Genomic DNA, 11,598 nt, shown 5'->3' with positions numbered 1-11,598 from the left:
CTTTCTCTCGGGTTCTTTCTGAACCGTACAGTCACCAGGGTCTCTCCACGGTGCCTCTAACTACAAACCTTAAGGCTCTTGATCCAAACATCATAAATGACTATTAATCACTGGTTGTATGACAGCCAAAATACTTAGTGGACTGTGATCAGTGGTTGGGGCATTTTCTTGATGGTAATGGAGAAGGTTGACACAAACTTTTCAACTTATATAAAGATAAGGAACATTCTGTGGTTGAACTGATCAAGATCCTTCAGATTGGACTCCCAACCAACCGTGACTTGGCTTGTCTTAACTTGTTCCTTTGTTGTGCTGCAGCAACACCTCAGTTGTATTTGTAACTGCTTCAATCTATCATTTATTTTTATAATCAGTCAGTTTTATTTGTTATACACCTTGCATACACAACCTTTGTTACTATTCTCTACTATGCTATTATTGGTTTGTTTATGAAATGTGCATCTTTATAGCTTTTTTTTTCAAAATAAAACATTTTTTAAAAACATTTTGAATCAAGCATTGCTTATATCCATGTTTACTAGTCAGTCAGATAGTCTTGTTCTTCTATGCCTTTGCTGATGGAGTGCAGCATTTCTTGGTGCATTACTGCCACCTGTAAATCTGTGGGATACTGTGATAGCCATGGGCAGAAATGTGTATCAGCAGACAAAATGGGGACCCACTCGCAGGAAAAGTGCTCCATAGTGCTCCTAAAAGTCTACAGTGTACCATTAACATTTATCAAAGTTATTTTAATCACTGAACTTTAACCTCTGAATGTATTGAATATGAAGAGTTGTCCAACTCTATTGCAAGAATATAACCTTCACAAATTTATATGAGAGAAAGCTCAGGACTAATATTTAGTTTAAAGCTCATGTAATTAATGAATTATGCCCCACACAGTTTGTTTTTGTCAGAAGCAGAGTTTGGGGCATCATTTACTATTCAGGGTTGTTCATCACCTGCTGATGAAGCAAGGCCAAATTCCTACTTTGCTGTGAAATTCTGCCTCAGAATTACTCTGTTTATGAGGAAAATAAACATTGGGTGTCCCAAAGGAGGAAAAAGAATCTTGTAACTATAACAATTTGTAGAAGAAATAAATGCTGATAATTCCAAAATTACTGAACTTACTTTATGAGGGCTTCTTGGTTATAAAATACCATATGATTTGTCCTGCAATTCTTACTCTACAAATTACAAATGTGGTAGAAATAGAAATAGGGTATGTAAATAAAAAAAACAAAACCTAAGTAAGTTATCCAGGACAGGTCATCTAGTAGCTGGAGAGACTGGTGGTGGCTTGTTTCCCAAAAACACATCTGAGACAATGTGTGCAAAGAAAATTAAACTTTGTCCTAAACAAATGCTGAGGCTGTGGTTGTACTGGGCTTCTCCCAGTGTAGCTGTGTGTGTGAAGTATTGTTTTGCTGTAAAGCAGTGTTCATGGTCCACCTTTACTGGGTAATAAAGTGTGAAAACAACATTCTTTAATAGGCAGAACTCCCACACATCCAGTCTGCTCCTAGTCAGAGTGTAAATGAGATCTGACACTGTTGCCATTAAAATATAAAGGTGTTATCATCTCTAGTTGCATCTCTAGTTGTCAACCTGAGTTTGAGATGGAGATAAAAGCTGCTTCACGTTTGCACTGTGAGGTAACGTCACTTTGTTTTATACCCAAAGTTACTGAGGGGGGTAAAAGAGGAAAAGGATCTTGAACTGAGTGTCTGAAAGGTTTCTGTACCTAAAAAAATAAAGTAGAACATGCTAATCATTACCATAATATACCATGCTAACATTTCATGCATGTCCGTGTGCTGAATGTTACAGACTTTTTCGGGACCAGCATCAATTTTTACCCCACAATTTTTATCATTCATCATCAGTCATTACCAATGATAGGGTAAGCAACTAATAAAAAAGGAAGTATGGTCAGCATGAGAGCATGAGCAAATTCTTGCTTGTTTGTTCTCCTTTCATAAATCACATTATTTCAACTTAATTTTACATATTTTTCCCTGGTCAGCCACCCCCTGCAATGCCTATATGCCCCATCAGGGGTGCCTGCCCAGTTTGAGAACCACTGGTTTATGGAGCGAACTGTCTGTCTCAATTAGTTTAGCTTTGTGCTTTAGACCAATGGGACAGGACAATCTTTAATTTGTGCAGACTCACTGAGAACTGAAAAGGGGGGAAATACAAAATATATCAGCAACATCACACACACTGTTATGCCACCACAACTTCATTCTATACATTTACAAGTATGTATATACAGTGCATCGCAGCTAATGTTCCTTATAGTCATTAAGAAATAGTAGCACAGTTAGAGGCCAGAAGACCAGCATGTGTCAACTATTTCAACACTGCAAGATCCCATCAAAACCTTAATACACTCACAGCGACCACCAGCTTGCTGATTTATTTCTCCGCTGGGCTCGGTTGTGTCTTTTCTTTTTTTTACCCTCTCCCGATCCTTTGATTGTAATTCAGCAGTGGAGGTGAAGGACAGATCTGCAATGAAGAGAAACAGAGGGAGAGCATCCCTCAGGTGAAAGGAGTGATTAACAGTGAGGCTGAAGGTGACTCCGACAAAGACGGGAACTGAGTGTGAACATTTGTGGGGCAATGATAGTTAAAGTGTGAAAGGGAAAGGCAGAGACAGAGGGAAGTGATGTAGCTGTAGGTTACATCATGATTTTTGATCAGGAACAAGGACACGAAAGGTACAGTAGAGTTCACAGATCAGAGTCGGACTGTGCTGATTGTATTTTTGTTCTGTTAAGGGCTTCTGTGATGAAATGTTAGGTTTGTCACCTCTACTGCAAGCCAGGCAAAATAAATCATACAGATCAACAAATTGGTAATGCTACACACCAATGGCTTCTAAAAACATTAGCATTTTATCTTCATTAGATTCCCCAGGGTGAATTGATTAAGATAAACTTTTTTTGTGATGTTTTTGTGAACTGTTGTTTGTGTAAAATCTCATCCGGTCATCTTTAGATTTAGTGTTTATCAGTTTTATGGTGAAGAACATAATTTTATCGAATAGTGATCATGAACTGGCAAGTTGTGTTTAAATCAAAAAGCTGAAACAAGTATCTGGTACTGATAATGTACTTTTTACTAAATGAGTAAAATCTCCGTCAAGGGGGATTTTTCTCCAAATCCTACTGCTTTGTCTTTTCAGACTCATGGATTAACTTTTGAGCAGCAAAAAGAGATTTTGATGTTGCAGTTGAAACATGAAAAGGTGAAACAAGAATTGGAAGTTAAAAAGCAACTTGAAGTGGAGAGAATCTGTCAGATATCTGAAAAAGCGGACATAGATTAGGAGGGATATCGTTTGTCTCTGGTAAGGGGTGGCATACTGTCTAGGGACGCTCTGAGCTGGTCTTCTGATCGACATTAATATCTTGTGCTTGTTGCCACGGTTTAATGAAAAAGACCCAGATGCTTATAGATACTACATAGATTTCTTGCTGTTTGAATGCGTGGCTAAGGCTAGGAATTGGTTGGATTTGGACTGTGCCCTTATGCTTCAGTGTGTATTATCAGGAAAGGCGCAAGAGGCATATTCATCTTTGACTTTGGAGGACAGCTCTAGCTATGACAAAATAAAAGCAGCCGTACTTAAGGCTTCTGAACTTGTGCCGGAAGCATATCGCCAGCGTTTTAGGTCCTGGGAGAAGAAAAATGTTAAACAAAACAGAGTTTGCCAGAGACTAATTTTAAGCGGTTTAAAAATGGTCTTCCAGGACGCATTGCTACATACATCACGGAACGGAAAATGACTACGCCTGCTGAGGCTGCTGTTTCAGCTGATGAGTAAGTATGGGTGCGTGGTAGAAAAAAAAAGTGGTATAACTGTCGTACAGAGCGTCATGAGTTCACTCCAGGAGACCAGGTTCTCGCATTTATACCTATTGTTGGTTCACCATTTCAGGCTGATACACAGGCCCATAGACAGTCACTGAAGAAAATCTCAGATTTGAATTATGTTGTGGCAACACCAGGTCGCAAGAAAGCAAGGCGACTCTGTCATGTTAATCTCCTTAAACCTTACTACAAGCGTGTGGTTGAGACAGATTCGGACCAGGATGGGAAGGATGTAGTGCGTCCAGCTCTTGTGGTGACAGAGTTTTTGGTGCAACAGGCAGATGGAGTACCGGAGCCGGATGAAAGACTGCTGAGTGGGCGTTCTGCCAGAGTCAAAATGCAATGAGGTGTCAGAGTTAGTACGAAAAAATCCTGGTTTGTTTGGTGACATCCCTTCATGAACTGACTGGATTGAGCACAATATTGATGTTGGAGATGCTCAGCTGATTAAACAGCAGTTATATCGCATGGCGTCAGTTAAGCGCAGTTATTTGGATGCTGAGGTGGCATCCAAAACAACATTGCTGTTCCATCGTCATCTAGCTGGGCTTCTCCGTGCATTTTAGTGCCAAAACAGGATGGAACACCTAGGTTCTGTACTGACATGAGAAAAGTAAATTCTGTCACAAAACTTGTTGTGTGGTGGGACAGGGTTGTGTGGCAATAACAGAATTTCCACAACCTACGACAAAAAAGGAACGGTCAGTTGTTTTTTTTTCGGTTTGGTGGGATACTGCAGGACTTTTTGCAAAAACTTCTCCACTGTTGTGTTTCCTCTCACCGAACTGCTCAAAGCCAAGGTAAAATTTGATTAGTCGTCTGATTGTCAGCAAGCTTTTGATAATGTCAGATTGCTGTTATGGTCTTCTGTTCTCGCTGCTCCTTGTTTTGACCAAACTTTTATGCTGCAAGTAGATGCCAGCCAGGTGTCAGTTTCTTCTCAAGAAACTTTAATAATTACCAGCCTAACCTTTCTGTTATTGAGAAGGAGTGTCGCTCATTATGGCTTTGCAACATTTCAGCGTCTATGTAGGAGCGAGAGGGCCGACTGTGGTTTACACGAACCACAATTTTTTGCATTCGCTTAGATGTCCAAACCAGAGGCTGGCGCGGTTGTTGCTGTTTCTCCATGCTTACGACCTGGACATAAGACATATAAAGGGAACAGAGAATGTTATTGCAGATGCGCTGTCTCGTGCTACTCTGCATTGATTGGTCATTAGTGTGATCTTCCAAGTTGATATAGCCTGTTGTTATTCACCTGTTCTTGCTGCGCCTATCTTCATAATTTGCTTCTCAGGTACCGGGGTTGCTGAGGATGGGTGGGGGGAGGTTACAGTTGAAGAATCCAGCACAAAGGTCAGGTATCTTCATTTTATTTTGTTGAATAATTTGGGCATTTGAGTTTTTGTACCTGGGGTGTTTTGGGACACCGACTTTAAGGGGGGGGTGGCAATCCCTGTCCAACATTTTGATGTGCTGATGTGGTGGACAAGTTATTATTTTACCTGTGTGTCCCTGAAGGTACCATCAGCAGCAAACCCAACTTGGAGCACCTGGGTCAGACACTCCTTAAGGATAAAAACTCTGACCCAACTTTGCTCTGGCAGCATCCCCGCCAGCAGCAGCTCGTTCTCAGCTTCTGTTTGATATCTGCTTAGTTTTCACTTGACAACATTTACACTTCATATTGCTCACACCTCCACATTTACATTACAGATGTTACTGGAGTTACACACTCCACCAATACCTCAGTTGTTTAAGTTACTATAATAAATTCACTAATTTCTTGCCATCTATTGTGTCCTCTGTATTTGTCATGGCCTAGGAGCAGGGTTATGACAGAACACACTTCAGAACAAGTGACCATTTAAAAAGGCACGGTTTAGTTAGCATTAGCTAGTTACCATTAAAGGTATGTTTTCATCAGTGTACAATCACCTGAAAATAAAAATTGTTGTGTTTTTGTAAACTTAGAATTAGTTATTATTTATCTATGGAGGGAGCAGGTCTTCTTCCATGGAGGCTACCATCTTGAACCACCATGTTTTTTTACAGTAGCCCAGAATGGACAAACCACAAACACCGGCTCTAGAGAAGATTTCTCCTGCACGCTTGGAGGCGAGAATCACTAGATGCAATGAAATCCTACACATTGGTCCTTTAAGACATTGATGTTGCCATATTGTGAAGCTGGTGAGTTTTAATTGGACTGCATGTCCTTGGCATGGCATCAAATTTTGATATACCGCCATGAAACAGAAAGCTGTTGAAAATAATTGTTAATATATTATATAAATAATATAGATTATATTATTTATTGTTTGATTGGGAGAAACCAATCCCGGTTTCCAGTTAATCGAAAAGGTAAAATTAATAATGGCTACATTCAAGTCATTACTTAAATCTTGAGTTTATTTGTTTGGTTTTTTTACTAATTTAATAAAACAAGCAAAAAATACAAAAAACATATTTTGGTTACACAGTAAAACTTTATTATGATATTGACAGATATATAAATATATATATATAAATTATACAACATTAAGTAAATATACATTTACCCATATTCTGAAAGGGCTTCAAATATATGATCTTCTTGGAACTTGGAAGCAATATTTGGCAATACTTTTCAGACAAATTAAAAACCTTTAAAGTTAGCAGAAATCAGATTGCACCCCGACATTACTGACAGATAATGATGACAGCTGCTGATGAAGAATGGACAGAAAACCTTCCCCAAAATAACTTCAGCCACAGTCAAATACTGGGCCGATGAAAGGCACCAGATATCCCCCAGAATGACCACACAAAGGATACAGTAACTGGATTAAAGGGTATATCCACAATGTTAAAGGTTAGCTAATGTTTATCACCACTTAGTAATATAGCGCGCTGTAGAGTCGTCACTGCAGGTTTACCTCAGATGTGAGAAGAAGCAGCGACTGACAATAATCATTCTAGCAAAACATGATTTAGGCCTACTATTAATTAACTAATTGGCTAGCAACCAATAAAATAATATATATATATATAATAAAAAACCAATAGCTATGGCCATGTAAATCATGTTTTACATATGGCCATTGGGATTTAGCTTACTATCGCTCTCTCTGTTGTTAACATAACAGTGATCAGCTTGGCATCAGGTCAGCTAGCAGTTAGCTCGCTTTTCTTTTATTGATATTCTTTTGGCAGTTATCCATATGTATATAGTCCAATACTGTACAAATCTTCAGTTTCTTCATTTTAGTCCATTCATCCAGGTTGAGTAAAGTCACCAAAATAAAAACTCTTTCTCTACCTGTTCTCTGGTCTTTGAATTGCTTTGAAGTGAGTAATTGTACCATAATGTATAATGTATTTCCTTTTTGTCAGCAAAGTACCCTATAAGGTACGAAAAGTCCTTAAGTTCTGTGTAAAGTAAATTCAGTGATTTCTCTCTGAGGATCGACATCAACTCTGCAGCAATCATTTCACACCAGTTGTTTTCACACTCTTTCATCGGAGACAACTGGGATTCACGGACAATCCATTGTTACTGGTGAACGGGGCCGAACTGACCGTAGAACAATGCTATTTTTTTTCAATTTCTTAAACCTAATTTTACGTATTTGGCGATTTTTTTAATCATTCAGATTTGGCAGGGTGGTTAGTAACACTTTTTTCGTTGGTGTGAGAAACTCAGAAACCATATTTATTATGACTTGTAATGACCTGGCTCTGGAGCCGTGACAAAAACGATGAGACACAGTTGAATGACAAATTATAAGTAATTTATTTAAGCATAACAACCTGAATGCAACCAGCAAAATAACTAAATATAAGATGAGGTGTGTTTGTCAGTAACGTCAGTAGTGAAGGTGTGTGCTGTATAAGGAAAAGTAAATGTTAGATGTTGAAACGCAACTAAAACAAACACCAGCGATGATAGTAAGATAGCGTTTTTTATAGCTGGGAAACATCGGGCCCAGGTGGTTCCGGCTATGCAGATTGGTCCAACCCTCAAGTACCTGCTGCCTTAAAAAGGAAGGAGAAACATTAGACCACTTAGGGGACAGTCACACCCCCTCAATAAGAACGGGGTCCTGAAAGGAATCCCGACAGAAAAATCTTACAAATAAATTACAAACAAAAGGTTTACCAATATAAAAACTATACTGTACATTACCAACATTCTGTGTCTACATGAAAAGCACAACATCTGAGGTGAAATAGTGGCCTGCTCCAATGGTCAAACATCCCTTGACTCATTGAAATGCTTGGAAATTAAAAATTTCAACCCTGGAGTGGCATTGGTAAATATAAGACATTTTCTCTGTTTTGATTTTTTTTTAAAGTTTAGTTTTAGGCTGAAAATCAAAGTCAGTGATGTCTAGGTGGGCTGGCACAGTCTGTGGCACAGCAGGCCTCTTCTTCCCTTAGAAGGACTGAGCAGACAGCTGCTGCAAAAGAAAACGCCCACTTTGAATTATTTGTGAAAGAAAGCCAGTAACAGTAAAGTGTTTATTAGTGTATCACCTTTAAAAAAATAACCAAAATATGCCATAGAAGTGTAATTAAAACCGTCATAAGGAAGTTACCATATATGGTTCCTCATCCGATAAATGGTTAAGAGGCTAGGAAGAGGAAAGAGGAGAACCAAGCACAGGAAAATAGTTACGATATCACACCTTGGGGAGCACGGGACAACGCGTCCGCCACAACATTGTCAGTCCCCTTTACATAATGGATATCTATGCAGTAGGACTGCAAAAATGAAACGACTGTTGAAAAGTTTCTGCAAAAACTTCTGTAATAGCCAACAAGGCCAAGAAAACGCGTCCGCTCCTTTCTTGTCGTTGGGGCTGGATACTGCTCTACAGCCTGAACTTTGGCATTTACAGGACGCACCTGACCTTGTCCAACCACTCGACCAAGGTAGGTCAGGGTTGCCCTCGCAAACTCACACTTTGCCAGGTTGACCGTGAGCCCACCTGATCTATGCAATCATCCATTCTGGGAAGAGGAAAAGAATCAGGTTTAATGACATTATTCACTTTATGAAAATCAGAGCAGAAATGTGGCGTATTATCAGATTTTGGAACTAGTAAGCATGGTGAGGACTAACTGGAAGAACAACACGTTTTCCAGCATATAACTCACCTCGGCATCCAAGTACTTACGTTTATCTGCATTAACACGATAAAACCTTTGCTTAATTGGTTTAGCGTCTCCAACGTCAACAACATGTAGAATTAAGTGCGTGCGGCTAGGCGTGTCACCCAACAGACATGGAAAACTCTTTATCAACATAACCAGCTCTGCCCGGCGTGACTCAGGCAAGTGCGCAACCAGTTTATTAATATTACAGAGAGCTTCTGAGTTTTTCAAACGCCCACGCAACAAGGTTTGGTCAGGTGACTGTCAGGAGGAGACTCACCCTGCCCTGGACCAGCTACACAAGCCGCATGCCCCTGACCAACATCTGACAGAGGAATATGGCCCAGAGGTGTGTGCATAATATGGCTTAAGCAGATTTACATGGCAAAGTTGACTTTTCTTTTTACAACTAGGCTTTGAAATTATGTAATTTTGCTCAGAGATTTGTTTCAAGACTGTAATAGCAATAATAGGAAAAAGTGCAAGCACCTGGTCTCCTGGGCTAAAAACGCATTGTTCAGCATGGCGAACATAGAGATTTTTCATTTTGTGTTGAGCTGATGCCAATTTCTCCTTAGCCAGTTCCCCAGCTGTGTACAATCAGTGTCGAAACCCATTAATGTAGTCAATTATGTTTTTAGGAGGGTTTGACTCTTTCCAGTTACCACTTAATGCTGCCAAAGGACCTCTTACCCTGTGCGCAAAGACAAGTTCATTTGGGCTAAACCCTGTGCTCTCTTGGGTTACCTCTCTAGCTGCAAGCATTAACGAGGGCAAACCCTCCTCCCTTAAAAATCTGAACATTGAGTTAGAGCCCAAAGTAGGACATCAGATAAACCTGACCAGGGTTCTCAGGGGAGAAAAAGACATCTCCAATCAAAGCCTTTTTAAGAGCTCATGCAGAAATAGGAGCGAAGAACAATGAAATTCAACAACTGAAAGACCAAACCAGAGATAAGACTTGTGAGATCAATACAAAGAATTCAGAGCTGGTCAATATTAAGAGGACCTAAACACTAGAGTGCGACTTTAATATGTCGGGCCATAAGTTGATTAGGGAAGTGGCCCACTGCCTGTTACCCCGGAAGAGATAAGAATGAAAAACTAACTCTTCGCCCCCATATCCAGGTTTTACATAAACAGGACTTTCAGAAGCAACTGGAAGAACAGGAAGAGGAGATTGAGGAGCTGAAGCGTATGTTGGCTCGGCAGCCGGATAACGCACTAGAGAAGCTCCACATATGTCAGTGGGACAACCGAGACCTAAAAAAAAGTTCCATGGAATACAGTGAGAAATGTGGATGTACAAACTGAATGATGAGCTGAGAAAGTGTACATTGGAATAAAAGAGGTACATCCGCTCGCTTAATTCAAAGAAGGCAGAATCCCTTGATGAGGACAAATCAGCGGACAAATGTGAGTCTGGGTACAAATGCTTACCATTCATCTGCCAGTCCCAGTTTTAAGCCTAAAGACATATTAGAGATTGTCCCTCTGCCACGCATCAAGAAGGTCCACCCATATCCAACTCCACCTCCTCCCAGACAGAGCCATCAATATAAGATTTGTCTGTAATGTTACACTGGGCCTGCAACCCAAAAACATTCCTTATTGACAGTTCAGGCATGCAGACACGTGTAGTGGAACAAAAAGAGAGCTAAAGTTGGTGTGTCCTTTTGTGTGTATTTTGCACCACACAAGGTTTCCCCGATAGTTCTTTTTAGGGCAGTACAGCAAGTCAGTACCAAGCATTGACCTCACAGAAATTTCTTTGGTTCAGATCCATCTGGCTCAGTTTGCATGTTTTGCCTGTGTCTGCGTGGGTTTTCTCTGGGTGCTCCAGTTTCCTCCCACAGCCCAAAGACATGCAGGTCAGACAAATTGGTTAACTCTAAATTGCCTGTAAATGTGTGTCTACAACCATTATCATAACTGTTATCATTCTCATCATCATTAGTAAAGGTCCAGGGTATTGGATTCAGTGGTATACCAGCGTGAACCTGTTGTGACCCACCCATTGGTTTGTGAAGTACCATTTTAAAGCCTTGAGTTCTGCGTTTTGGCCGCTGCCATGACAGTAAAACAGGGCCAACGCGAGCCAGTGGAGGTAATGTACTGCGAGTTGAGCTTCTCTCATTGGCTGCGCAGTTTTGACTCATCCGTAGCAGAAAACCATTGCGGCTCGCCTGGTCACATGCAATCTCGCATTACAGCTAAACAGTACACTAAAATATGATTCTGAAATGATTTTAAGTGCGAAATAGGCAACGCAGTAACAGAATCTAGCTTTATATTTGATCAGCACTGCCTACTTTGAGGGTTTGATCTGAGTTTCGTGCACTGTGCTGGACAGATAATATATAATATATTGAAGGAGACCTGAAACTAGCGATTCAGAGCATAAACTCGTTAGGAAACTATGTACTGAGCTCATAAATTAAGTATTATTGCAGCCAATGGGGCGCCCCCTGCTGGCCTTTGCATAGAATGCAGGTTTTAAGACATGCGTTGCCTTCATTTTTCAGACCCGGAAGCTTTGTCCAATATATATACTGTCAGTGGTGGTCT

This window comes from Dicentrarchus labrax, unplaced genomic scaffold, assembly GCF_905237075.1.
Source record: "Dicentrarchus labrax unplaced genomic scaffold, dlabrax2021, whole genome shotgun sequence".
Taxonomy (NCBI): Eukaryota; Metazoa; Chordata; class Actinopteri; family Moronidae; genus Dicentrarchus; species Dicentrarchus labrax.
The sequence above is the reverse complement of the archived record's forward strand: the minus strand, read 5'-3'. Positions refer to the sequence as shown.